The sequence below is a fragment of the Osmerus mordax genome, chromosome 10 (assembly GCF_038355195.1).
Source record: "Osmerus mordax isolate fOsmMor3 chromosome 10, fOsmMor3.pri, whole genome shotgun sequence".
NCBI classification, from domain to species: Eukaryota; Metazoa; Chordata; class Actinopteri; order Osmeriformes; family Osmeridae; genus Osmerus; species Osmerus mordax.
In genome coordinates, this window is record NC_090059.1 from 232,247 (window position 1) to 258,499 (window position 26,253).

Below are 26,253 nucleotides of genomic sequence, written 5' to 3' on the forward strand. Positions count from 1 at the left end.
GAGGGTAACTGCCTCAGTCCTTCAAAACCTGTCGGATCTGGAACCTGCTGGATGGGCACTCTCCAAGCTCCATTCCATATGCCATCCAGATCCTTCACTCTAACTGGAACCCCTTTAACTGTGCAGTACCTTTTCAACCAGACACAGATATCCTCGGGGTTCACAGTTTCATTAAACATCCTGACAATCACCACTTTCAAGGTGTTGTCAGTCAGTTTTTCCACGCAGAACGTTTGGGTAACTTGATCTTTGCTCACCTCGAAACGTGTCCAGAATTCTTTCAGTACCATGGCCGTGCTGAAGCTGACATCGAAGCCCTGCCCAGCAGGCAAGGCCACGATGCAGTTCAGCTCGGCCGGCGAGAACCTGAGCAGCTTCTGCAGCACCTTTCTTGAGAAGTCCAACCTGGACATCTCCACCTTCACTCCACCCACCACCTTGAACAAAAAACGGACACTGTTGTGCCTCCTCATGCCAGCACGAGCGGCCGACATTTTGGAGGCACGAACAACACTGAACAAAAAACAATCAGACACGTGGGGGGGGGGGGTGACACAGCAAGAGGGAACAGGAGGGGGGGGGGAGGGAACACCAACACAAGAGGGTAGGGGGGAGACAAACACTGGTGTGGGGGGGGGGGGGGGGGATAGGGGAGGGGATAGAGGGGGGGAGGGGGGGGGGGGGGACACTAACAATACAATGGAGGGTAACAAACACTGAACTGGACTACACAAACACCCCACCAAAAACCAAATCAACAAAGTAAAAGCAACTGAAAAGACCGGCCAAAAGAAATTAACCACAAATACACTTAGACAATACACAAAAACACAAGACAAGAATAAAAGAATACACCAAACGGAAAACTACTGAGACAAACACTCACACTAACAAGACACACCTGCCACCAATCAAGGATTGGTGGCTAGGCTACACCAAACAAACACTAAAACTCACAAAAAGACTATGGACAAACAAGCTATGGACAAACTACTAAAACAAGACAGAAAGGAAACACCTAACAATATTTAAACAAATAGGACACACAAAACAAACAAGAAGATAAACAAAAAAACAGGCTAAACTACACAACACAAGACAAGGCCCACAGGGGGACCGGAAAAAGTACTGGCCTTGGAGGCACTCACCTGGCCTAGCACTGGGCTAGGCCAGTGGAAGAATGGAAATTTCCGGTGAGTGACTCCTCCTCCAGCACTGGCTCCGGCAACCGTCTGTGGACCTGGGAACAAGGACAGAGACAGAAATCAAACACAGTATCAAGACAAATCAAATTCAAAATGATAAGGACAAACACCAACTGAAAAGGGTAACGCCCACCGGCCGGTCGATCGCCCACGGCCCAAGGTGAGATTTCGATTAGTATCGATAAGGCTCGATACTGCTCTTGATCTCAACCAAAAGGCCGAGAAGCGATGACCGCATTATCGGACGCCCCCGGCGCGCGGACCCTCCGTGCACCACCTGGGCCGCTCGGTCACCACACCGAGAACGGCCGAAACCACCAAAAGCCAAAACCAAAGCCGAGGCCAAAAGCCGCAGGACAAGCAGGGACGGAAGCGGAAAGCCCAGGCCAAAAGCCGCAGGACAAGCAGGGACGGAAGCGGAAAGCCCAGGCCAAAAGCCGCAGGACAAGCAGGGACGGAAGCGGAAAGCCCAGGCCAAAAGCCGCAGGACAAGCAGGGACGGAAGCGGAAAGCCCAGGCCAAAAGCCGCAGGACAAGCAGGGACGGAAGCGGAAAGCCCAGGCCAAAAGCCGCAGGACAAGCAGGGACGGAAGCGGAAAGCCCAGGCCAAAAGCCGCAGGACAAGCAGGGACGGAAGCGGAAAGCCCAGGCCAAAAGCCGCAGGACAAGCAGGGACGGAAGCGGAAAGCCCAGGCCAAAAGGCAACAGAATTGAAACAGCTACAGAAGAAGCAAAGACAAAACCTGCCTTACCCGCAGGCACGCACCTAACCCCAAAGCCAACCTCACCCTGCTTTTGTCACACGTCCATCAGGCTCTGCCCTCCCTCGGGCAAAGCCTCCCAAAAATACCACGTTCCACTCGTCGGCGCTCCCCTCCACGGAAGTCTTTAGTAAAAGGCGAAAGGCTTGTGCGTGCTGAAGGGGAACCAGAGCGTCGATTTGAAACGACCCAAACGGCCTACCCCCAACCCCTCCGTTGGCCCTGACTCACCCGTCCGCGGGGGCGAACCGGGGAGAACCGGGGCGAACCGCATCCTTCTCGGGAAAAAAAAGGCGCGGAAACGCCACGGGCCGCAGAGGGGCTCGGCCCGCCCGCTTGGCTTTTCTTTCCTTACCGCACTTTCTCCATTTCATTGATGGCTTTTTCTCCATTAAGATCCGTACGTGTTTATCGTATGCGCCTTCCAGCCAGTCCACTCCGTGTTGGTGTCGACTGACACGGCGATAAAAAACTCATTCCGATTGCCTTCCAGTTTTTCACCTCGGCCCCGCTGAATGTCAGCCAGCTCTCTCTCTCTCTCTCTCTCTCTCTCTCTCTCTCTCTCTCTCTCTCTCTCTCTGTCACTCACTCACTCAGTCACTCACTCAGTCACTCACTCACTCAGTCACTCACTTTTTTTTTTTTTTTTTTTTTTTTTTTTTTTTTTATATCTAAAAGGGCGGGAAAACGCCACCGGCCGACAGGGCTCCGCCCACACCCCCTTTTCACCCCGTTTTTTTGGTAGGGATCGCTTGTTCCGCTTTGTTGGGGGGCCCCCCCCTTTTGAGGGTTTTTTGACCCTCACCCCAAAAACCCTAGCCCTAACCTAAACCCCTCTCCCCCAAACCTCACTCATTCAGACATTCCCTCCTTCCCTCCCTCCTTCCTTCCTTCCTTCCTTCCCTCCCTCCCTCCCTCCCTCCCTCCCTCCCTCACTAGCTTTTCTCTTTGACACGCTTAGAAAGATTGCACCCTTCCCGGAGACGCTGCAATACCGGGGCGATGCGCGGAGCGGACGGAGCGAGCCCCTGTTCCGACTCCCTGTTGCAAAAATCCGTTTAATATGTTGTCCTCGCATGGAGGACATATCAGATATTAAACTGATAAGAACAGATACTACACTTGATCTTAGCCAAAAGGCCGAGAAGCGATGACCGCATTATCGGACGCCCCCGGCGCGCGGACCCTCCGTGCACCACCTGGGCCGCTCGGTCACCACACCGAGAACGGCCGAAACCACCAAAAGCCAAAACCAAAGCCGAGGCCAAAAGCCGCAGGACAAGCAGGGACGGAAGCGGAAAGCCCAGGCCAAAAGCCGCAGGACAAGCAGGGACGGAAGCGGAAAGCCCAGGCCAAAAGCCGCAGGACAAGCAGGGACGGAAGCGGAAAGCCCAGGCCAAAAGCCGCAGGACAAGCAGGGACGGAAGCGGAAAGCCCAGGCCAAAAGCCGCAGGACAAGCAGGGACGGAAGCGGAAAGCCCAGGCCAAAAGCCGCAGGACAAGCAGGGACGGAAGCGGAAAGCCCAGGCCAAAAGCCGCAGGACAAGCAGGGACGGAAGCGGAAAGCCCAGGCCAAAAGCCGCAGGACAAGCAGGGACGGAAGCGGAAAGCCCAGGCCAAAAGGCAACAGAATTGAAACAGCTACAGAAGAAGCAAAGACAAAACCTGCCTTACCCGCAGGCACGCACCTAACCCCAAAGCCAACCTCACCCTGCTTTTGTCACACGTCCATCAGGCTCTGCCCTCCCTCGGGCAAAGCCTCCCAAAAATACCACGTTCCACTCGTCGGCGCTCCCCTCCACGGAAGTCTTTAGTAAAAGGCGAAAGGCTTGTGCGTGCTGAAGGGGAACCAGAGCGTCGATTTGAAACGACCCAAACGGCCTACCCCCAACCCCTCCGTTGGCCCTGACTCACCCGTCCGCGGGGGCGAACCGGGGAGAACCGGGGCGAACCGCATCCTTCTCGGGAAAAAAAAGGCGCGGAAACGCCACGGGCCGCAGAGGGGCTCGGCCCGCCCGCTTGGCTTTTCTTTCCTTACCGCACTTTCTCCATTTCATTGATGGCTTTTTCTCCATTAAGATCCGTACGTGTTTATCGTATGCGCCTTCCAGCCAGTCCACTCCGTGTTGGTGTCGACTGACACGGCGATAAAAAACTCATTCCGATTGCCTTCCAGTTTTTCACCTCGGCCCCGCTGAATGTCAGCCAGCTCTCTCTCTCTCTCTCTCTCTCTCTCTCTCTCTCTCTCTCTCTCTCTCTCTCTCTGTCACTCACTCACTCAGTCACTCACTCAGTCACTCACTCACTCAGTCACTCACTTTTTTTTTTTTTTTTTTTTTTTTTTTTTTTTTTATATCTAAAAGGGCGGGAAAACGCCACCGGCCGACAGGGCTCCGCCCACACCCCCTTTTCACCCCGTTTTTTTGGTAGGGATCGCTTGTTCCGCTTTGTTGGGGGGCCCCCCCCTTTTGAGGGTTTTTTGACCCTCACCCCAAAAACCCTAGCCCTAACCTAAACCCCTCTCCCCCAAACCTCACTCATTCAGACATTCCCTCCTTCCCTCCCTCCTTCCTTCCTTCCTTCCTTCCCTCCCTCCCTCCCTCCCTCCCTCCCTCCCTCACTAGCTTTTCTCTTTGACACGCTTAGAAAGATTGCACCCTTCCCGGAGACGCTGCAATACCGGGGCGATGCGCGGAGCGGACGGAGCGAGCCCCTGTTCCGACTCCCTGTTGCAAAAATCCGTTTAATATGTTGTCCTCGCATGGAGGACATATCAGATATTAAACTGATAAGAACAGATACTACACTTGATCTTAGCCAAAAGGCCGAGAAGCGATGACCGCATTATCGGACGCCCCCGGCGCGCGGACCCTCCGTGCACCACCTGGGCCGCTCGGTCACCACACCGAGAACGGCCGAAACCACCAAAAGCCAAAACCAAAGCCGAGGCCAAAAGCCGCAGGACAAGCAGGGACGGAAGCGGAAAGCCCAGGCCAAAAGCCGCAGGACAAGCAGGGACGGAAGCGGAAAGCCCAGGCCAAAAGCCGCAGGACAAGCAGGGACGGAAGCGGAAAGCCCAGGCCAAAAGCCGCAGGACAAGCAGGGACGGAAGCGGAAAGCCCAGGCCAAAAGCCGCAGGACAAGCAGGGACGGAAGCGGAAAGCCCAGGCCAAAAGCCGCAGGACAAGCAGGGACGGAAGCGGAAAGCCCAGGCCAAAAGCCGCAGGACAAGCAGGGACGGAAGCGGAAAGCCCAGGCCAAAAGCCGCAGGACAAGCAGGGACGGAAGCGGAAAGCCCAGGCCAAAAGCCGCAGGACAAGCAGGGACGGAAGCGGAAAGCCCAGGCCAAAAGCCGCAGGACAAGCAGGGACGGAAGCGGAAAGCCCAGGCCAAAAGCCGCAGGACAAGCAGGGACGGAAGCGGAAAGCCCAGGCCAAAAGCCGCAGGACAAGCAGGGACGGAAGCGGAAAGCCCAGGCCAAAAGCCGCAGGACAAGCAGGGACGGAAGCGGAAAGCCCAGGCCAAAAGGCAACAGAATTGAAACAGCTACAGAAGAAGCAAAGACAAAACCTGCCTTACCCGCAGGCACGCACCTAACCCCAAAGCCAACCTCACCCTGCTTTTGTCACACGTCCATCAGGCTCTGCCCTCCCTCGGGCAAAGCCTCCCAAAAATACCACGTTCCACTCGTCGGCGCTCCCCTCCACGGAAGTCTTTAGTAAAAGGCGAAAGGCTTGTGCGTGCTGAAGGGGAACCAGAGCGTCGATTTGAAACGACCCAAACGGCCTACCCCCAACCCCTCCGTTGGCCCTGACTCACCCGTCCGCGGGGGCGAACCGGGGAGAACCGGGGCGAACCGCATCCTTCTCGGGAAAAAAAAGGCGCGGAAACGCCACGGGCCGCAGAGGGGCTCGGCCCGCCCGCTTGGCTTTTCTTTCCTTACCGCACTTTCTCCATTTCATTGATGGCTTTTTCTCCATTAAGATCCGTACGTGTTTATCGTATGCGCCTTCCAGCCAGTCCACTCCGTGTTGGTGTCGACTGACACGGCGATAAAAAACTCATTCCGATTGCCTTCCAGTTTTTCACCTCGGCCCCGCTGAATGTCAGCCAGCTCTCTCTCTCTCTCTCTCTCTCTCTCTCTCTCTCTCTCTCTCTCTCTCTCTCTGTCACTCACTCACTCAGTCACTCACTCAGTCACTCACTCACTCAGTCACTCACTTTTTTTTTTTTTTTTTTTTTTTTTTTTTTTTTTTATATCTAAAAGGGCGGGGAAAACGCCACCGGCCGACAGGGCTCCGCCCACACCCCCTTTTCACCCCGTTTTTTTGGTAGGGATCGCTTGTTCCGCTTTGTTGGGGGGCCCCCCCCTTTTGAGGGTTTTTTGACCCTCACCCCAAAAACCCTAGCCCTAACCTAAACCCCTCTCCCCCAAACCTCACTCATTCAGACATTCCCTCCTTCCCTCCCTCCTTCCTTCCTTCCTTCCTTCCCTCCCTCCCTCCCTCCCTCCCTCCCTCCCTCACTAGCTTTTCTCTTTGACACGCTTAGAAAGATTGCACCCTTCCCGGAGACGCTGCAATACCGGGGCGATGCGCGGAGCGGACGGAGCGAGCCCCTGTTCCGACTCCCTGTTGCAAAAATCCGTTTAATATGTTGTCCTCGCATGGAGGACATATCAGATATTAAACTGATAAGAACAGATACTACACTTGATCTTAGCCAAAAGGCCGAGAAGCGATGACCGCATTATCGGACGCCCCCGGCGCGCGGACCCTCCGTGCACCACCTGGGCCGCTCGGTCACCACACCGAGAACGGCCGAAACCACCAAAAGCCAAAACCAAAGCCGAGGCCAAAAGCCGCAGGACAAGCAGGGACGGAAGCGGAAAGCCCAGGCCAAAAGCCGCAGGACAAGCAGGGACGGAAGCGGAAAGCCCAGGCCAAAAGCCGCAGGACAAGCAGGGACGGAAGCGGAAAGCCCAGGCCAAAAGCCGCAGGACAAGCAGGGACGGAAGCGGAAAGCCCAGGCCAAAAGCCGCAGGACAAGCAGGGACGGAAGCGGAAAGCCCAGGCCAAAAGCCGCAGGACAAGCAGGGACGGAAGCGGAAAGCCCAGGCCAAAAGCCGCAGGACAAGCAGGGACGGAAGCGGAAAGCCCAGGCCAAAAGCCGCAGGACAAGCAGGGACGGAAGCGGAAAGCCCAGGCCAAAAGCCGCAGGACAAGCAGGGACGGAAGCGGAAAGCCCAGGCCAAAAGCCGCAGGACAAGCAGGGACGGAAGCGGAAAGCCCAGGCCAAAAGGCAACAGAATTGAAACAGCTACAGAAGAAGCAAAGACAAAACCTGCCTTACCCGCAGGCACGCACCTAACCCCAAAGCCAACCTCACCCTGCTTTTGTCACACGTCCATCAGGCTCTGCCCTCCCTCGGGCAAAGCCTCCCAAAAATACCACGTTCCACTCGTCGGCGCTCCCCTCCACGGAAGTCTTTAGTAAAAGGCGAAAGGCTTGTGCGTGCTGAAGGGGAACCAGAGCGTCGATTTGAAACGACCCAAACGGCCTACCCCCAACCCCTCCGTTGGCCCTGACTCACCCGTCCGCGGGGGCGAACCGGGGAGAACCGGGGCGAACCGCATCCTTCTCGGGAAAAAAAAGGCGCGGAAACGCCACGGGCCGCAGAGGGGCTCGGCCCGCCCGCTTGGCTTTTCTTTCCTTACCGCACTTTCTCCATTTCATTGATGGCTTTTTCTCCATTAAGATCCGTACGTGTTTATCGTATGCGCCTTCCAGCCAGTCCACTCCGTGTTGGTGTCGACTGACACGGCGATAAAAAACTCATTCCGATTGCCTTCCAGTTTTTCACCTCGGCCCCGCTGAATGTCAGCCAGCTCTCTCTCTCTCTCTCTCTCTCTCTCTCTCTCTCTCTCTCTCTCTCTCTCTCTGTCACTCACTCACTCAGTCACTCACTCAGTCACTCACTCACTCAGTCACTCACTTTTTTTTTTTTTTTTTTTTTTTTTTTTTTTTTTATATCTAAAAGGGCGGGAAAACGCCACCGGCCGACAGGGCTCCGCCCACACCCCCTTTTCACCCCGTTTTTTTGGTAGGGATCGCTTGTTCCGCTTTGTTGGGGGGCCCCCCCCTTTTGAGGGTTTTTTGACCCTCACCCCAAAAACCCTAGCCCTAACCTAAACCCCTCTCCCCCAAACCTCACTCATTCAGACATTCCCTCCTTCCCTCCCTCCTTCCTTCCTTCCTTCCTTCCCTCCCTCCCTCCCTCCCTCCCTCCCTCCCTCCCTCCCTCACTAGCTTTTCTCTTTGACACGCTTAGAAAGATTGCACCCTTCCCGGAGACGCTGCAATACCGGGGCGATGCGCGGAGCGGACGGAGCGAGCCCCTGTTCCGACTCCCTGTTGCAAAAATCCGTTTAATATGTTGTCCTCGCATGGAGGACATATCAGATATTAAACTGATAAGAACAGATACTACACTTGATCTTAGCCAAAAGGCCGAGAAGCGATGACCGCATTATCGGACGCCCCCGGCGCGCGGACCCTCCGTGCACCACCTGGGCCGCTCGGTCACCACACCGAGAACGGCCGAAACCACCAAAAGCCAAAACCAAAGCCGAGGCCAAAAGCCGCAGGACAAGCAGGGACGGAAGCGGAAAGCCCAGGCCAAAAGCCGCAGGACAAGCAGGGACGGAAGCGGAAAGCCCAGGCCAAAAGCCGCAGGACAAGCAGGGACGGAAGCGGAAAGCCCAGGCCAAAAGCCGCAGGACAAGCAGGGACGGAAGCGGAAAGCCCAGGCCAAAAGCCGCAGGACAAGCAGGGACGGAAGCGGAAAGCCCAGGCCAAAAGCCGCAGGACAAGCAGGGACGGAAGCGGAAAGCCCAGGCCAAAAGCCGCAGGACAAGCAGGGACGGAAGCGGAAAGCCCAGGCCAAAAGCCGCAGGACAAGCAGGGACGGAAGCGGAAAGCCCAGGCCAAAAGCCGCAGGACAAGCAGGGACGGAAGCGGAAAGCCCAGGCCAAAAGCCGCAGGACAAGCAGGGACGGAAGCGGAAAGCCCAGGCCAAAAGGCAACAGAATTGAAACAGCTACAGAAGAAGCAAAGACAAAACCTGCCTTACCCGCAGGCACGCACCTAACCCCAAAGCCAACCTCACCCTGCTTTTGTCACACGTCCATCAGGCTCTGCCCTCCCTCGGGCAAAGCCTCCCAAAAATACCACGTTCCACTCGTCGGCGCTCCCCTCCACGGAAGTCTTTAGTAAAAGGCGAAAGGCTTGTGCGTGCTGAAGGGGAACCAGAGCGTCGATTTGAAACGACCCAAACGGCCTACCCCCAACCCCTCCGTTGGCCCTGACTCACCCGTCCGCGGGGGCGAACCGGGGAGAACCGGGGCGAACCGCATCCTTCTCGGGAAAAAAAAGGCGCGGAAACGCCACGGGCCGCAGAGGGGCTCGGCCCGCCCGCTTGGCTTTTCTTTCCTTACCGCACTTTCTCCATTTCATTGATGGCTTTTTCTCCATTAAGATCCGTACGTGTTTATCGTATGCGCCTTCCAGCCAGTCCACTCCGTGTTGGTGTCGACTGACACGGCGATAAAAAACTCATTCCGATTGCCTTCCAGTTTTTCACCTCGGCCCCGCTGAATGTCAGCCAGCTCTCTCTCTCTCTCTCTCTCTCTCTCTCTCTCTCTCTCTCTCTCTCTCTCTCTCTGTCACTCACTCACTCAGTCACTCACTCAGTCACTCACTCACTCAGTCACTCACTTTTTTTTTTTTTTTTTTTTTTTTTTTTTTTTTTATATCTAAAAGGGCGGGAAAACGCCACCGGCCGACAGGGCTCCGCCCACACCCCCTTTTCACCCCGTTTTTTTGGTAGGGATCGCTTGTTCCGCTTTGTTGGGGGGCCCCCCCCCTTTTGAGGGTTTTTTGACCCTCACCCCAAAAACCCTAGCCCTAACCTAAACCCCTCTCCCCCAAACCTCACTCATTCAGACATTCCCTCCTTCCCTCCCTCCTTCCTTCCTTCCTTCCTTCCCTCCCTCCCTCCCTCCCTCCCTCCCTCCCTCACTAGCTTTTCTCTTTGACACGCTTAGAAAGATTGCACCCTTCCCGGAGACGCTGCAATACCGGGGCGATGCGCGGAGCGGACGGAGCGAGCCCCTGTTCCGACTCCCTGTTGCAAAAATCCGTTTAATATGTTGTCCTCGCATGGAGGACATATCAGATATTAAACTGATAAGAACAGATACTACACTTGATCTTAGCCAAAAGGCCGAGAAGCGATGACCGCATTATCGGACGCCCCCGGCGCGCGGACCCTCCGTGCACCACCTGGGCCGCTCGGTCACCACACCGAGAACGGCCGAAACCACCAAAAGCCAAAACCAAAGCCGAGGCCAAAAGCCGCAGGACAAGCAGGGACGGAAGCGGAAAGCCCAGGCCAAAAGCCGCAGGACAAGCAGGGACGGAAGCGGAAAGCCCAGGCCAAAAGCCGCAGGACAAGCAGGGACGGAAGCGGAAAGCCCAGGCCAAAAGCCGCAGGACAAGCAGGGACGGAAGCGGAAAGCCCAGGCCAAAAGCCGCAGGACAAGCAGGGACGGAAGCGGAAAGCCCAGGCCAAAAGCCGCAGGACAAGCAGGGACGGAAGCGGAAAGCCCAGGCCAAAAGCCGCAGGACAAGCAGGGACGGAAGCGGAAAGCCCAGGCCAAAAGCCGCAGGACAAGCAGGGACGGAAGCGGAAAGCCCAGGCCAAAAGCCGCAGGACAAGCAGGGACGGAAGCGGAAAGCCCAGGCCAAAAGCCGCAGGACAAGCAGGGACGGAAGCGGAAAGCCCAGGCCAAAAGCCGCAGGACAAGCAGGGACGGAAGCGGAAAGCCCAGGCCAAAAGCCGCAGGACAAGCAGGGACGGAAGCGGAAAGCCCAGGCCAAAAGCCGCAGGACAAGCAGGGACGGAAGCGGAAAGCCCAGGCCAAAAGGCAACAGAATTGAAACAGCTACAGAAGAAGCAAAGACAAAACCTGCCTTACCCGCAGGCACGCACCTAACCCCAAAGCCAACCTCACCCTGCTTTTGTCACACGTCCATCAGGCTCTGCCCTCCCTCGGGCAAAGCCTCCCAAAAATACCACGTTCCACTCGTCGGCGCTCCCCTCCACGGAAGTCTTTAGTAAAAGGCGAAAGGCTTGTGCGTGCTGAAGGGGAACCAGAGCGTCGATTTGAAACGACCCAAACGGCCTACCCCCAACCCCTCCGTTGGCCCTGACTCACCCGTCCGCGGGGGCGAACCGGGGAGAACCGGGGCGAACCGCATCCTTCTCGGGAAAAAAAAGGCGCGGAAACGCCACGGGCCGCAGAGGGGCTCGGCCCGCCCGCTTGGCTTTTCTTTCCTTACCGCACTTTCTCCATTTCATTGATGGCTTTTTCTCCATTAAGATCCGTACGTGTTTATCGTATGCGCCTTCCAGCCAGTCCACTCCGTGTTGGTGTCGACTGACACGGCGCGATAAAAAACTCATTCCGATTGCCTTCCAGTTTTTCACCTCGGCCCCGCTGAATGTCAGCCAGCTCTCTCTCTCTCTCTCTCTCTCTCTCTCTCTCTCTCTCTCTCTCTCTCTCTCTGTCACTCACTCACTCAGTCACTCACTCAGTCACTCACTCACTCAGTCACTCACTTTTTTTTTTTTTTTTTTTTTTTTTTTTTTATATCTAAAAGGGCGGGAAAACGCCACCGGCCGACAGGGCTCCGCCCACACCCCCTTTTCACCCCGTTTTTTTGGTAGGGATCGCTTGTTCCGCTTTGTTGGGGGGCCCCCCCCTTTTGAGGGTTTTTTGACCCTCACCCCAAAAACCCTAGCCCTAACCTAAACCCCTCTCCCCCAAACCTCACTCATTCAGACATTCCCTCCTTCCCTCCCTCCTTCCTTCCTTCCTTCCTTCCCTCCCTCCCTCCCTCCCTCCCTCCCTCCCTCCCTCCCTCACTAGCTTTTCTCTTTGACACGCTTAGAAAGATTGCACCCTTCCCGGAGACGCTGCAATACCGGGGCGATGCGCGGAGCGGACGGAGCGAGCCCCTGTTCCGACTCCCTGTTGCAAAAATCCGTTTAATATGTTGTCCTCGCATGGAGGACATATCAGATATTAAACTGATAAGAACAGATTTTTTTTCTTTTGAGAAAAATTTATTGGTTCTCACCGTTGACAGTTCATAAAAACAATTCGTTTTACATGTCTTTTCTTTTCTTAAAAGGTACATTAATTACAGGGCATAGGGGGCGCTAAAACACTGGTGTAATTACTTTAAAAGCACTGAATCGAAATCGTAGTTAAAAAGTGCCCGCTAAAACAACAAGGTGATCATGAATAAATACAGCAGTGTTAAAAAGCCATAAAAGAATGTACACTTGGTTAAGACATCTTTAAAGGAATGTTTTACAATGTGTCTTTAAAAATGTGACGTGTGTGTGTGACTATGTGTGTGTGTGTGCGTATGTGGCTATGTGTCTTGTGTGGCTATGTGAGTGTGTGTGTGTGAGTGCATTTAAAGGTTCTGTTCCTCAATTGTGCAGGACCGGGATGAGCTTGTCTGGCTTGCCTCTACCTGCCCCGCTGAACAAGCCACCGAGTCCTCCCCCTCCGGGGCCCAGCGGAGATCCTCGACCTGGGCAGCCATTCCGGCGCAGCCAGGCCGCTGCCGCCCGGACCACTTCACGTGGAGGGGGGCCCCTTCCGTATGGCGCGTGGGATGTACCACCCGAGGGTCTCTGCAGCCAGTTCCGCCGCTGCCTGGGTGGACATCTCCACGCGCTTCCCCGCCAGCAGGTTCCTGGAGGTCCAGAGGGCTTCTTTGAAGCATGTCAGGGTGAGCCAGAGTTGGCGGAATTGTCCAGATGTCATGGTCCTCTGGCTCACCCCGTAGAGCACCAGCTGTGCGTTTAGGACCTCCCCTGCCGGCAGGCACGGGGTTATCAGGGGCCCCGCCAGGATCCACAGGTCCCGGGCGGCACTGCACTCCCAGAGCAGGTGCCTCACGGTCTCCTCTCCGCCACAAGTCGGCCGCGGGCACCTGGATGTCGTCGCCAGCCTCCGGGAGTGCATGACGGCTCTGACCGGGAGGATCTCATGGGCCACCATCCAGGAGAGGTCTCGGTGCTTGTTCAGCAGGGCAGGGTGGCTCACGTTCCGCCAGACCGTGGCCGACTCACCCAGGGCGAGTCGGCGCACTCGGGTCACTTCCTCCCGTTCCTGCACAAGAGAGAGAACAGAGCGGTGTTTGGTTAAAACGGTGAGTGGTTCTTTCTCTAAAATGTGTGTCTTTAAAAACGTCTTAATAAAAAGGTAGGCCGGGGGGAGGTTAAAAGACACTGGCGTCCTCAGGTCTTTCGGGATCCACTGCAGGTGCCTGAGGTAGGACCCCATCCAGAATCTGGTCAGGGCCGCGGTCTTGTGGTTTCCGGATGGGGTCGTCGCCAGTGCCAGGTGGAGTGCGGTGTACCGGCTACCAAAGAACACTTTAAAATCCGGGAGTCCCTTCCCTCCGTTTCGTGGGGCTCTCTTCACTACATCTCTTTTCAGGCGCTCCCACTTGGACCCCCAGATGAAATAAAACACCATCCTGTCGAGGACTAAAAGAATGGGTTTGGGGGGGATAAAAACAGAACCGATCAATAAGAACAAGGGTAAAATCACTGCTTTGATGATTAAAACCTTGCCTTCAAATGTCAGTCGTCTGAGTCCCCAGAACGTCAGTCTCTGTCGGGTTTTTGTCAGTAAGCCCTCCCAGTTTCCGCTCCCTCCCCCCTCCCGGTCGAACTGTACCCCGAGGATGCGGAGGTCGGTCTGGGTCGTCGTCATGGGAAGCCTAGTCATGTCTGTCCCACCCCACGGTCCGAAAAGTCTCCCCTCTGTCTTGTCCCTGTTAAGCTTGGCACCCGAAGCGAGGCCAAACCAGTCAGTCCGGTCCAGGGTCCTGTCTACGGATAAAAGGTCAGTGCATAAAATGTTGATGTCGTCCATGTATAAAATGCACTTGGCAGTCAGTCCCCCAGTCCCCGGGATCCCCAACCCACAAATGAGTTGGTCCCTTCTCAAGATCTGCGCCAGCGGCTCTATACAGCAGACATAGAGTAAGGGGGATAAGGGACACCCCTGACGGACGCCGCAGTTAACTTCCACTGCTTTGGATAAGAACCCGTTAACAAGGATTTTGCTGGTAATGTCCCCATACAGCAGTCCCACCCAAGCTAGGAATCTCCCCGGAAAACCCGCTTTTTGCAGTACCTTGAAAAGGTACTGGTGCGAGACCCGATCAAAGGCTTTCTCAAAATCTAAATTTAGGACTACTAGCCGAATGTTTCTGTCTCTCGCAAAACAGATGGCGTCTCTGATCAGTACCAGGCTGTCCGTGATCCTCCTTCCCGGGATGGCGCAGGCTTGATCCGGGTGGATCAAGTCCCCTAAAACACAAGACATACGAGAGGTTAAAATCTTGCTAAAAAGTTTACAGTCAACGTTTAAAAGAGTGATAGGTCGCCAGTTCTTTAGGTCCGCTTTGTCGTTTTTCTTGAATAAAAGGGATACAATGCCCATCCTAAAACTGTCAGGTAGTCGGTCGAGTCGTTCAAAGTCCTTAAAAACAGTCAACAGGTCGTGTCTTAAAATATCCCAAAAGGTCAGATAAAATTCCAGGGGGAGCCCGTCCTCGCCTGGGGATTTCCCTTTTTTAAAACATCTGATGTTTTTGTCCATTTCTAAAAGGGTAAAATCCTGGGATAAAAGCACGGTGTTTACAACTGTTTTGTCTAAAAAGCTTAAAACCTCGTCCATGACGTGATTAAAAACTTCTTTCTTTTCAAACAACTCATCATAAAATTCCTCCACCACCTTCGTAATCTGTTGTGTGTCAGTTTTTAAAATCCCATTTTTATCTTTGATACTCGTTAAAACATTGCTCCTGCTGATTATTTTCTTAAAAAAGTACCTGGTACATTTTTCTCCTTCCTCCAGGTCTCTCTCTTTGCTTCTTAAAATCACTCCTCTGCTCACCTCTTCCGCCATTAAAACCATTTCTTTTTTCACCTCTCTTATTTCATCGTTAAAATCCAGCCCTTCCTGTGTAAGTTTAAAATACCTCTCTAGCCTTTTCTGCAGTCCCACCATGCGTCTCTCTGCTTTCCTTCTTTTTTCCCTCCCTTTTTGCTTAAAAAAAGTCTGTGTCCTGTGTTTTACCATCTCCCACCACTGTGCTCGTGTTTCGAACATGTCCTGAAGGGTCTGCCAGTCCCTGAACCGCTCCCTGTACGACCTTGTTATTCCCTCGTCCTCCAACAGGGAGCAGTTCAGTTTCCACAGACCCTTCCCTACCGTCACACCTGAGGTCAGTGAAAGGGTGCACGTGAGCATACAGTGGTCCGAAAAGAATACCGGGGTTAATCTAGCATCGGTTGGGGGGGCGTCCCGGGTCAGTAAGTAGTCGATGCGAGAGGCTTTGGTGCCATCACCACTGAACCAGGTGAAGCCCTCCTCTCTAGGATGCAGGGATCTAAAACAGTCAACTAGTTTAAAATCCCTACAAAGTCCGTGTAATAAAACCGACGATCTGTCTACTTTAAAAAGTTCCCCAGCTCCTCTCCTATCTCTTCTTGATAAAACACAGTTAAAATCCCCTCCTACCACCAGGGGATCCCTCCCTAGCAGGTGGGACTGCAGATCTTCTAAAAGGTCACACCTCTCATTTTTCCCGCTAAAACCATACACATTTATCAATTTAAAATCCTTCCCTAAAAAGTTCAAATGTAGTAAAAGCATGCGTCCGTTATGTAAAACCGTGCTCCCCTTCACCAAGATGTGTGCATTTTTTATTAAAACCGCCACTCCGTCATTCTTATTATTGTTTGACCCACTCCACACCGAGGGTCCTTGGCTCCACTTATTTTCCCACTGTTGGTAAAAAGTTTTAAAAGGCAGTCCACACTCCTGAATTAAAACAATGTCTGTCTGAACAGTGCTTAAAAAGGTTAAAATGGACTGGGCTCTAAAACTCGACTTAATCGATCTTACATTAAGAGTGGTAAAAGTGAGCGCCATAAAAAGGGTGAAGGGGGTTAAAAGGGACGTGTGCATTACTAAAAACAGGGAGGGGGGTTGGGTCTAAAAAGGTGATCAAATAAAACCAATAAAACAGAGAGACAATAATCAGCAAATAAAACAAGCACTAAAAACAGATCTAGGTGACCTCCACACTATTCTGCTCACTCTTGGCCTTCTTTTTCTTTCGTTGGGGGAGGCCCGAGCTCTCCTTAGGGGACGATGTGACCAGGTTCACAGTTAAAAAGGACAGTTGGTTCGGAGAGCTGGAAGGAAATACCCTGGAAGAGGAATCTGACTCTTCAGAGCTCACTTCGGGCCTCCCCCTCTTCCCGGCGTGATCGATGTCAGCGGACAGATCTTTATGTTTTTCCCCCGCCGGGAGTTGGCCACACTGCATTAAAACCTCACTTTCGGCCGAGTCACGGGAGTCGGAGGAGGAGGAGGTGACCTTGTCGGCCTCTCCTGGGCTCTCTTCCTCCTCTACGCGCTCCTCCCGCCTCCCGTGCTCGGCCTCCTGGTCTAAAATATTTAAAACAGGGACCGTTCTCTTTGCCACTTCCTCCTGCACCTCCTTTTCCGCCCTTTCCTCGTCCACTTCCTTTTCCCCTTCCACCACCTCCACCACCACTCTCTCCTCTGTGGCTGGTCCCATCGGCTCCACGGGCGCCCTGGCCGCCCGGAGCTTGTTGGCGAAGGACTGAGGACAGTCTCTGAACAGGTGGGAGAGCTCGCCACACAAGTTGCAAGCTCTCCCATTTGGGCACTCCGCGAAGACGTGCCCGATCTCCCGACATTTTCCGCAAACCACCTCCTGGCACGCCTCCGCGAGGTGCCCATGCTTCATGCACTTTCTGCATAGCTTTGGCTGTCCCATGTAGTGCACGAAGCCCCTGTTCTCCCCCAACACTATGATTGAGGGTAACTGCCTCAGTCCTTCAAAACCTGTCGGATCTGGAACCTGCTGGATGGGCACTCTCCAAGCTCCATTCCATATGCCATCCAGATCCTTCACTCTAACTGGAACCCCTTTAACTGTGCAGTACCTTTTCAACCAGACACAGATATCCTCGGGGTTCACAGTTTCATTAAACATCCTGACAATCACCACTTTCAAGGTGTTGTCAGTCAGTTTTTCCACGCAGAACGTTTGGGTAACTTGATCTTTGCTCACCTCGAAACGTGTCCAGAATTCTTTCAGTACCATGGCCGTGCTGAAGCTGACATCGAAGCCCTGCCCAGCAGGCAAGGCCACGATGCAGTTCAGCTCGGCCGGCGAGAACCTGAGCAGCTTCTGCAGCACCTTTCTTGAGAAGTCCAACCTGGACATCTCCACCTTCACTCCACCCACCACCTTGAACAAAAAACGGACACTGTTGTGCCTCCTCATGCCAGCACGAGCGGCCGACATTTTGGAGGCACGAACAACACTGAACAAAAAACAATCAGACACGTGGGGGGGGGGGGTGACACAGCAAGAGGGAACAGGAGGGGGGGGGGAGGGAACACCAACACAAGAGGGTAGGGGGGAGACAAACACTGGTGTGGGGGGGGGGGGGGGGGATAGGGGAGGGGATAGAGGGGGGGAGGGGGGGGGGGGGGACACTAACAATACAATGGAGGGTAACAAACACTGAACTGGACTACACAAACACCCCACCAAAAACCAAATCAACAAAGTAAAAGCAACTGAAAAGACCGGCCAAAAGAAATTAACCACAAATACACTTAGACAATACACAAAAACACAAGACAAGAATAAAAGAATACACCAAACGGAAAACTACTGAGACAAACACTCACACTAACAAGACACACCTGCCACCAATCAAGGATTGGTGGCTAGGCTACACCAAACAAACACTAAAACTCACAAAAAGACTATGGACAAACAAGCTATGGACAAACTACTAAAACAAGACAGAAAGGAAACACCTAACAATATTTAAACAAATAGGACACACAAAACAAACAAGAAGATAAACAAAAAAACAGGCTAAACTACACAACACAAGACAAGGCCCACAGGGGGACCGGAAAAAGTACTGGCCTTGGAGGCACTCACCTGGCCTAGCACTGGGCTAGGCCAGTGGAAGAATGGAAATTTCCGGTGAGTGACTCCTCCTCCAGCACTGGCTCCGGCAACCGTCTGTGGACCTGGGAACAAGGACAGAGACAGAAATCAAACACAGTATCAAGACAAATCAAATTCAAAATGATAAGGACAAACACCAACTGAAAAGGGTAACGCCCACCGGCCGGTCGATCGCCCACGGCCCAAGGTGAGATTTCGATTAGTATCGATAAGGCTCGATACTGCTCTTGATCTCAACCAAAAGGCCGAGAAGCGATGACCGCATTATCGGACGCCCCCGGCGCGCGGACCCTCCGTGCACCACCTGGGCCGCTCGGTCACCACACCGAGAACGGCCGAAACCACCAAAAGCCAAAACCAAAGCCGAGGCCAAAAGCCGCAGGACAAGCAGGGACGGAAGCGGAAAGCCCAGGCCAAAAGCCGCAGGACAAGCAGGGACGGAAGCGGAAAGCCCAGGCCAAAAGCCGCAGGACAAGCAGGGACGGAAGCGGAAAGCCCAGGCCAAAAGCCGCAGGACAAGCAGGGACGGAAGCGGAAAGCCCAGGCCAAAAGCCGCAGGACAAGCAGGGACGGAAGCGGAAAGCCCAGGCCAAAAGCCGCAGGACAAGCAGGGACGGAAGCGGAAAGCCCAGGCCAAAAGCCGCAGGACAAGCAGGGACGGAAGCGGAAAGCCCAGGCCAAAAGCCGCAGGACAAGCAGGGACGGAAGCGGAAAGCCCAGGCCAAAAGGCAACAGAATTGAAACAGCTACAGAAGAAGCAAAGACAAAACCTGCCTTACCCGCAGGCACGCACCTAACCCCAAAGCCAACCTCACCCTGCTTTTGTCACACGTCCATCAGGCTCTGCCCTCCCTCGGGCAAAGCCTCCCAAAAATACCACGTTCCACTCGTCGGCGCTCCCCTCCACGGAAGTCTTTAGTAAAAGGCGAAAGGCTTGTGCGTGCTGAAGGGGAACCAGAGCGTCGATTTGAAACGACCCAAACGGCCTACCCCCAACCCCTCCGTTGGCCCTGACTCACCCGTCCGCGGGGGCGAACCGGGGAGAACCGGGGCGAACCGCATCCTTCTCGGGAAAAAAAAGGCGCGGAAACGCCACGGGCCGCAGAGGGGCTCGGCCCGCCCGCTTGGCTTTTCTTTCCTTACCGCACTTTCTCCATTTCATTGATGGCTTTTTCTCCATTAAGATCCGTACGTGTTTATCGTATGCGCCTTCCAGCCAGTCCACTCCGTGTTGGTGTCGACTGACACGGCGATAAAAAACTCATTCCGATTGCCTTCCAGTTTTTCACCTCGGCCCCGCTGAATGTCAGCCAGCTCTCTCTCTCTCTCTCTCTCTCTCTCTCTCTCTCTCTCTCTCTCTCTCTCTCTGTCACTCACTCACTCAGTCACTCACTCAGTCACTCACTCACTCAGTCACTCACTTTTTTTTTTTTTTTTTTTTTTTTTTTTTTTTTTATATCTAAAAGGGCGGGAAAACGCCACCGGCCGACAGGGCTCCGCCCACACCCCCTTTTCACCCCGTTTTTTTGGTAGGGATCGCTTGTTCCGCTTTGTTGGGGGGCCCCCCCCTTTTGAGGGTTTTTTGACCCTCACCCCAAAAACCCTAGCCCTAACCTAAACCCCTCTCCCCCAAACCTCACTCATTCAGACATTCCCTCCTTCCCTCCCTCCTTCCTTCCTTCCTTCCTTCCCTCCCTCCCTCCCTCCCTCCCTCCCTCCCTCACTAGCTTTTCTCTTTGACACGCTTAGAAAGATTGCACCCTTCCCGGAGACGCTGCAATACCGGGGCGATGCGCGGAGCGGACGGAGCGAGCCCCTGTTCCGACTCCCTGTTGCAAAAATCCGTTTAATATGTTGTCCTCGCATGGAGGACATATCAGATATTAAACTGATAAGAACAGATACTACACTTGATCTTAGCCAAAAGGCCGAGAAGCGATGACCGCATTATCGGACGCCCCCGGCGCGCGGACCCTCCGTGCACCACCTGGGCCGCTCGGTCACCACACCGAGAACGGCCGAAACCACCAAAAGCCAAAACCAAAGCCGAGGCCAAAAGCCGCAGGACAAGCAGGGACGGAAGCGGAAAGCCCAGGCCAAAAGCCGCAGGACAAGCAGGGACGGAAGCGGAAAGCCCAGGCCAAAAGCCGCAGGACAAGCAGGGACGGAAGCGGAAAGCCCAGGCCAAAAGCCGCAGGACAAGCAGGGACGGAAGCGGAAAGCCCAGGCCAAAAGCCGCAGGACAAGCAGGGACGGAAGCGGAAAGCCCAGGCCAAAAGCCGCAGGACAAGCAGGGACGGAAGCGGAAAGCCCAGGCCAAAAGCCGCAGGACAAGCAGGGACGGAAGCGGAAAGCCCAGGCCAAAAGCCGCAGGACAAGCAGGGACGGAAGCGGAAAGCCCAGGCCAAAAGGCAACAGAATTGAAACAGCTACAGAAGAAGCAAAGACAAAACCTGCCTTACCCGCAGGCACGCACCTAACCCCAAAGCCAACCTCACCCTGCTTTTGTCACACGTCCATCAGGCTCTGCCCTCCCTCGGGCAAAGCCTCCCAAAAATACCACGTTCCACTCGTCGGCGCTCCCCTCCACGGAAGTCTTTAGTAAAAGGCGAAAGGCTTGTGCGTGCTGAAGGGGAACCAGAGCGTCGATTTGAAACGACCCAAACGGCCTACCCCCAACCCCTCCGTTGGCCCTGACTCACCCGTCCGCGGGGGCGAACCGGGGAGAACCGGGGCGAACCGCATCCTTCTCGGGAAAAAAAAGGCGCGGAAACGCCACGGGCCGCAGAGGGGCTCGGCCCGCCCGCTTGGCTTTTCTTTCCTTACCGCACTTTCTCCATTTCATTGATGGCTTTTTCTCCATTAAGATCCGTACGTGTTTATCGTATGCGCCTTCCAGCCAGTCCACTCCGTGTTGGTGTCGACTGACACGGCGATAAAAAACTCATTCCGATTGCCTTCCAGTTTTTCACCTCGGCCCCGCTGAATGTCAGCCAGCTCTCTCTCTCTCTCTCTCTCTCTCTCTCTCTCTCTCTCTCTCTCTCTCTCTCTCTGTCACTCACTCACTCAGTCACTCACTCAGTCACTCACTCACTCAGTCACTCACTTTTTTTTTTTTTTTTTTTTTTTTTTTTTTTTTTATATCTAAAAGGGCGGGAAAACGCCACCGGCCGACAGGGCTCCGCCCACACCCCCTTTTCACCCCGTTTTTTTGGTAGGGATCGCTTGTTCCGCTTTGTTGGGGGGCCCCCCCCTTTTGAGGGTTTTTTGACCCTCACCCCAAAAACCCTAGCCCTAACCTAAACCCCTCTCCCCCAAACCTCACTCATTCAGACATTCCCTCCTTCCCTCCCTCCTTCCTTCCTTCCTTCCTTCCCTCCCTCCCTCCCTCCCTCCCTCCCTCCCTCACTAGCTTTTCTCTTTGACACGCTTAGAAAGATTGCACCCTTCCCGGAGACGCTGCAATACCGGGGCGATGCGCGGAGCGGACGGAGCGAGCCCCTGTTCCGACTCCCTGTTGCAAAAATCCGTTTAATATGTTGTCCTCGCATGGAGGACATATCAGATATTAAACTGATAAGAACAGATACTACACTTGATCTTAGCCAAAAGGCCGAGAAGCGATGACCGCATTATCGGACGCCCCCGGCGCGCGGACCCTCCGTGCACCACCTGGGCCGCTCGGTCACCACACCGAGAACGGCCGAAACCACCAAAAGCCAAAACCAAAGCCGAGGCCAAAAGCCGCAGGACAAGCAGGGACGGAAGCGGAAAGCCCAGGCCAAAAGCCGCAGGACAAGCAGGGACGGAAGCGGAAAGCCCAGGCCAAAAGCCGCAGGACAAGCAGGGACGGAAGCGGAAAGCCCAGGCCAAAAGCCGCAGGACAAGCAGGGACGGAAGCGGAAAGCCCAGGCCAAAAGCCGCAGGACAAGCAGGGACGGAAGCGGAAAGCCCAGGCCAAAAGCCGCAGGACAAGCAGGGACGGAAGCGGAAAGCCCAGGCCAAAAGCCGCAGGACAAGCAGGGACGGAAGCGGAAAGCCCAGGCCAAAAGCCGCAGGACAAGCAGGGACGGAAGCGGAAAGCCCAGGCCAAAAGCCGCAGGACAAGCAGGGACGGAAGCGGAAAGCCCAGGCCAAAAGCCGCAGGACAAGCAGGGACGGAAGCGGAAAGCCCAGGCCAAAAGCCGCAGGACAAGCAGGGACGGAAGCGGAAAGCCCAGGCCAAAAGCCGCAGGACAAGCAGGGACGGAAGCGGAAAGCCCAGGCCAAAAGCCGCAGGACAAGCAGGGACGGAAGCGGAAAGCCCAGGCCAAAAGGCAACAGAATTGAAACAGCTACAGAAGAAGCAAAGACAAAACCTGCCTTACCCGCAGGCACGCACCTAACCCCAAAGCCAACCTCACCCTGCTTTTGTCACACGTCCATCAGGCTCTGCCCTCCCTCGGGCAAAGCCTCCCAAAAATACCACGTTCCACTCGTCGGCGCTCCCCTCCACGGAAGTCTTTAGTAAAAGGCGAAAGGCTTGTGCGTGCTGAAGGGGAACCAGAGCGTCGATTTGAAACGACCCAAACGGCCTACCCCCAACCCCTCCGTTGGCCCTGACTCACCCGTCCGCGGGGGCGAACCGGGGAGAACCGGGGCGAACCGCATCCTTCTCGGGAAAAAAAAGGCGCGGAAACGCCACGGGCCGCAGAGGGGCTCGGCCCGCCCGCTTGGCTTTTCTTTCCTTACCGCACTTTCTCCATTTCATTGATGGCTTTTTCTCCATTAAGATCCGTACGTGTTTATCGTATGCGCCTTCCAGCCAGTCCACTCCGTGTTGGTGTCGACTGACACGGCGATAAAAAACTCATTCCGATTGCCTTCCAGTTTTTCACCTCGGCCCCGCTGAATGTCAGCCAGCTCTCTCTCTCTCTCTCTCTCTCTCTCTCTCTCTCTCTCTCTCTCTCTCTCTCTCTGTCACTCACTCACTCAGTCACTCACTCAGTCACTCACTCACTCAGTCACTCACTTTTTTTTTTTTTTTTTTTTTTTTTTTTTTATATCTAAAAGGGCGGGAAAACGCCACCGGCCGACAGGGCTCCGCCCACACCCCCTTTTCACCCCGTTTTTTTGGTAGGGATCGCTTGTTCCGCTTTGTTGGGGGGCCCCCCCCCTTTTGAGGGTTTTTTGACCCTCACCCCAAAAACCCTAGCCCTAACCTAAACCCCTCTCCCCCAAACCTCACTCATTCAGACATTCCCTCCTTCCCTCCCTCCTTCCTTCCTTCCTTCCTTCCCTCCCTCCCTCCCTCCCTCCCTCCCTCCCTCCCTCACTAGCTTTTCTCTTTGACACGCTTAGAAAGATTGCACCCTTCCCGGAGACGCTGCAATACCGGGGCGATGCGCGGAGCGGACGGAGCGAGCCCCTGTTCCGACTCCCTGTTGCAAAAATCCGTTTAATATGTTGTCCTCGCATGGAGGACATATCAGATATTAAACTGATAAGAACAGATACTACACTTGATCTTAGCCAAAAGGCCGAGAAGCGATGACCGCATTATCGGACGCCCCCGGCGCGCGGACCCTCCGTGCACCACCTGGGCCGCTCGGTCACCACACCGAGAACGGCCGAAACCACCAAAAGCCAAAACCAAAGCCGAGGCCAAAAGCCGCAGGACAAGCAGGGACGGAAGCGGAAAGCCCAGGCCAAAAGCCGCAGGACAAGCAGGGACGGAAGCGGAAAGCCCAGGCCAAAAGCCGCAGGACAAGCAGGGACGGAAGCGGAAAGCCCAGGCCAAAAGCCGCAGGACAAGCAGGGACGGAAGCGGAAAGCCCAGGCCAAAAGCCGCAGGACAAGCAGGGACGGAAGCGGAAAGCCCAGGCCAAAAGCCGCAGGACAAGCAGGGACGGAAGCGGAAAGCCCAGGCCAAAAGCCGCAGGACAAGCAGGGACGGAAGCGGAAAGCCCAGGCCAAAAGCCGCAGGACAAGCAGGGACGGAAGCGGAAAGCCCAGGCCAAAAGGCAACAGAATTGAAACAGCTACAGAAGAAGCAAAGACAAAACCTGCCTTACCCGCAGGCACGCACCTAACCCCAAAGCCAACCTCACCCTGCTTTTGTCACACGTCCATCAGGCTCTGCCCTCCCTCGGGCAAAGCCTCCCAAAAATACCACGTTCCACTCGTCGGCGCTCCCCTCCACGGAAGTCTTTAGTAAAAGGCGAAAGGCTTGTGCGTGCTGAAGGGGAACCAGAGCGTCGATTTGAAACGACCCAAACGGCCTACCCCCAACCCCTCCGTTGGCCCTGACTCACCCGTCCGCGGGGGCGAACCGGGGAGAACCGGGGCGAACCGCATCCTTCTCGGGAAAAAAAAGGCGCGGAAACGCCACGGGCCGCAGAGGGGCTCGGCCCGCCCGCTTGGCTTTTCTTTCCTTACCGCACTTTCTCCATTTCATTGATGGCTTTTTCTCCATTAAGATCCGTACGTGTTTATCGTATGCGCCTTCCAGCCAGTCCACTCCGTGTTGGTGTCGACTGACACGGCGATAAAAAACTCATTCCGATTGCCTTCCAGTTTTTCACCTCGGCCCCGCTGAATGTCAGCCAGCTCTCTCTCTCTCTCTCTCTCTCTCTCTCTCTCTCTCTCTCTCTCTCTCTCTCTGTCACTCACTCACTCAGTCACTCACTCAGTCACTCACTCACTCAGTCACTCACTTTTTTTTTTTTTTTTTTTTTTTTTTTTTTTTTTATATCTAAAAGGGCGGGAAAACGCCACCGGCCGACAGGGCTCCGCCCACACCCCCTTTTCACCCCGTTTTTTTGGTAGGGATCGCTTGTTCCGCTTTGTTGGGGGGCCCCCCCCTTTTGAGGGTTTTTTGACCCTCACCCCAAAAACCCTAGCCCTAACCTAAACCCCTCTCCCCCAAACCTCACTCATTCAGACATTCCCTCCTTCCCTCCCTCCTTCCTTCCTTCCTTCCTTCCCTCCCTCCCTCCCTCCCTCCCTCCCTCCCTCACTAGCTTTTCTCTTTGACACGCTTAGAAAGATTGCACCCTTCCCGGAGACGCTGCAATACCGGGGCGATGCGCGGAGCGGACGGAGCGAGCCCCTGTTCCGACTCCCTGTTGCAAAAATCCGTTTAATATGTTGTCCTCGCATGGAGGACATATCAGATATTAAACTGATAAGAACAGATACTACACTTGATCTTAGCCAAAAGGCCGAGAAGCGATGACCGCATTATCGGACGCCCCCGGCGCGCGGACCCTCCGTGCACCACCTGGGCCGCTCGGTCACCACACCGAGAACGGCCGAAACCACCAAAAGCCAAAACCAAAGCCGAGGCCAAAAGCCGCAGGACAAGCAGGGACGGAAGCGGAAAGCCCAGGCCAAAAGCCGCAGGACAAGCAGGGACGGAAGCGGAAAGCCCAGGCCAAAAGCCGCAGGACAAGCAGGGACGGAAGCGGAAAGCCCAGGCCAAAAGCCGCAGGACAAGCAGGGACGGAAGCGGAAAGCCCAGGCCAAAAGCCGCAGGACAAGCAGGGACGGAAGCGGAAAGCCCAGGCCAAAAGCCGCAGGACAAGCAGGGACGGAAGCGGAAAGCCCAGGCCAAAAGCCGCAGGACAAGCAGGGACGGAAGCGGAAAGCCCAGGCCAAAAGCCGCAGGACAAGCAGGGACGGAAGCGGAAAGCCCAGGCCAAAAGGCAACAGAATTGAAACAGCTACAGAAGAAGCAAAGACAAAACCTGCCTTACCCGCAGGCACGCACCTAACCCCAAAGCCAACCTCACCCTGCTTTTGTCACACGTCCATCAGGCTCTGCCCTCCCTCGGGCAAAGCCTCCCAAAAATACCACGTTCCACTCGTCGGCGCTCCCCTCCACGGAAGTCTTTAGTAAAAGGCGAAAGGCTTGTGCGTGCTGAAGGGGAACCAGAGCGTCGATTTGAAACGACCCAAACGGCCTACCCCCAACCCCTCCGTTGGCCCTGACTCACCCGTCCGCGGGGGCGAACCGGGGAGAACCGGGGCGAACCGCATCCTTCTCGGGAAAAAAAAGGCGCGGAAACGCCACGGGCCGCAGAGGGGCTCGGCCCGCCCGCTTGGCTTTTCTTTCCTTAC

General features: G+C 55.0%; 20 non-coding genes and 1 pseudogene across 20 annotated transcripts; all 21 read right to left on the reverse strand.

Moving 5' to 3' along the window:
* Nucleotides 1-2,023: 2,023 nt before the first annotated feature.
* On the reverse strand, nt 2,024-2,141 carry LOC136951209 (U5 spliceosomal RNA). The gene has a single exon (XR_010877695.1). It is a non-coding gene; the product is annotated as a U5 spliceosomal RNA (small nuclear RNA).
* A 786-nt stretch (nt 2,142-2,927) lies between these two features.
* On the reverse strand, nt 2,928-3,118 carry LOC136951075 (U2 spliceosomal RNA). The gene has a single exon (XR_010877577.1). It is a non-coding gene; the product is annotated as a U2 spliceosomal RNA (small nuclear RNA).
* Nucleotides 3,119-3,706: 588 nt separating this feature from the next.
* On the reverse strand, nt 3,707-3,824 carry LOC136951210 (U5 spliceosomal RNA). The gene has a single exon (XR_010877696.1). It is a non-coding gene; the product is annotated as a U5 spliceosomal RNA (small nuclear RNA).
* Nucleotides 3,825-4,612: 788 nt separating this feature from the next.
* On the reverse strand, nt 4,613-4,803 carry LOC136951076 (U2 spliceosomal RNA). Its single transcript, XR_010877578.1, has one exon. It is a non-coding gene; the product is annotated as a U2 spliceosomal RNA (small nuclear RNA).
* An 808-nt stretch (nt 4,804-5,611) lies between these two features.
* Nucleotides 5,612-5,729, reverse strand: LOC136951211 (U5 spliceosomal RNA). Its single transcript, XR_010877697.1, has one exon. It is a non-coding gene; the product is annotated as a U5 spliceosomal RNA (small nuclear RNA).
* Nucleotides 5,730-6,517: 788 nt separating this feature from the next.
* On the reverse strand, nt 6,518-6,708 carry LOC136951077 (U2 spliceosomal RNA). The gene has a single exon (XR_010877579.1). It is a non-coding gene; the product is annotated as a U2 spliceosomal RNA (small nuclear RNA).
* A 676-nt stretch (nt 6,709-7,384) lies between these two features.
* LOC136951212 (U5 spliceosomal RNA) lies at nt 7,385-7,502 on the reverse strand. Its single transcript, XR_010877698.1, has one exon. It is a non-coding gene; the product is annotated as a U5 spliceosomal RNA (small nuclear RNA).
* Nucleotides 7,503-8,296: 794 nt separating this feature from the next.
* LOC136951078 (U2 spliceosomal RNA) lies at nt 8,297-8,487 on the reverse strand. The gene has a single exon (XR_010877580.1). It is a non-coding gene; the product is annotated as a U2 spliceosomal RNA (small nuclear RNA).
* A 676-nt stretch (nt 8,488-9,163) lies between these two features.
* Nucleotides 9,164-9,281, reverse strand: LOC136951214 (U5 spliceosomal RNA). The gene has a single exon (XR_010877700.1). It is a non-coding gene; the product is annotated as a U5 spliceosomal RNA (small nuclear RNA).
* A 789-nt stretch (nt 9,282-10,070) lies between these two features.
* Nucleotides 10,071-10,261, reverse strand: LOC136951079 (U2 spliceosomal RNA). The gene has a single exon (XR_010877581.1). It is a non-coding gene; the product is annotated as a U2 spliceosomal RNA (small nuclear RNA).
* An 808-nt stretch (nt 10,262-11,069) lies between these two features.
* On the reverse strand, nt 11,070-11,187 carry LOC136951215 (U5 spliceosomal RNA). The gene has a single exon (XR_010877701.1). It is a non-coding gene; the product is annotated as a U5 spliceosomal RNA (small nuclear RNA).
* Nucleotides 11,188-11,979: 792 nt separating this feature from the next.
* LOC136951096 (U2 spliceosomal RNA) lies at nt 11,980-12,158 on the reverse strand (annotated as a pseudogene).
* A 6,840-nt stretch (nt 12,159-18,998) lies between these two features.
* LOC136951216 (U5 spliceosomal RNA) lies at nt 18,999-19,116 on the reverse strand. The gene has a single exon (XR_010877702.1). It is a non-coding gene; the product is annotated as a U5 spliceosomal RNA (small nuclear RNA).
* A 786-nt stretch (nt 19,117-19,902) lies between these two features.
* On the reverse strand, nt 19,903-20,093 carry LOC136951080 (U2 spliceosomal RNA). The gene has a single exon (XR_010877582.1). It is a non-coding gene; the product is annotated as a U2 spliceosomal RNA (small nuclear RNA).
* A 588-nt stretch (nt 20,094-20,681) lies between these two features.
* On the reverse strand, nt 20,682-20,799 carry LOC136951217 (U5 spliceosomal RNA). The gene has a single exon (XR_010877703.1). It is a non-coding gene; the product is annotated as a U5 spliceosomal RNA (small nuclear RNA).
* Nucleotides 20,800-21,587: 788 nt separating this feature from the next.
* On the reverse strand, nt 21,588-21,778 carry LOC136951081 (U2 spliceosomal RNA). The gene has a single exon (XR_010877583.1). It is a non-coding gene; the product is annotated as a U2 spliceosomal RNA (small nuclear RNA).
* An 808-nt stretch (nt 21,779-22,586) lies between these two features.
* Nucleotides 22,587-22,704, reverse strand: LOC136951218 (U5 spliceosomal RNA). The gene has a single exon (XR_010877704.1). It is a non-coding gene; the product is annotated as a U5 spliceosomal RNA (small nuclear RNA).
* A 789-nt stretch (nt 22,705-23,493) lies between these two features.
* On the reverse strand, nt 23,494-23,684 carry LOC136951084 (U2 spliceosomal RNA). Its single transcript, XR_010877585.1, has one exon. It is a non-coding gene; the product is annotated as a U2 spliceosomal RNA (small nuclear RNA).
* A 588-nt stretch (nt 23,685-24,272) lies between these two features.
* LOC136951219 (U5 spliceosomal RNA) lies at nt 24,273-24,390 on the reverse strand. The gene has a single exon (XR_010877705.1). It is a non-coding gene; the product is annotated as a U5 spliceosomal RNA (small nuclear RNA).
* Nucleotides 24,391-25,176: 786 nt separating this feature from the next.
* Nucleotides 25,177-25,367, reverse strand: LOC136951085 (U2 spliceosomal RNA). Its single transcript, XR_010877586.1, has one exon. It is a non-coding gene; the product is annotated as a U2 spliceosomal RNA (small nuclear RNA).
* Nucleotides 25,368-25,955: 588 nt separating this feature from the next.
* On the reverse strand, nt 25,956-26,073 carry LOC136951220 (U5 spliceosomal RNA). The gene has a single exon (XR_010877706.1). It is a non-coding gene; the product is annotated as a U5 spliceosomal RNA (small nuclear RNA).
* Between the last annotated feature and the right edge of the window lie 180 nt (nt 26,074-26,253).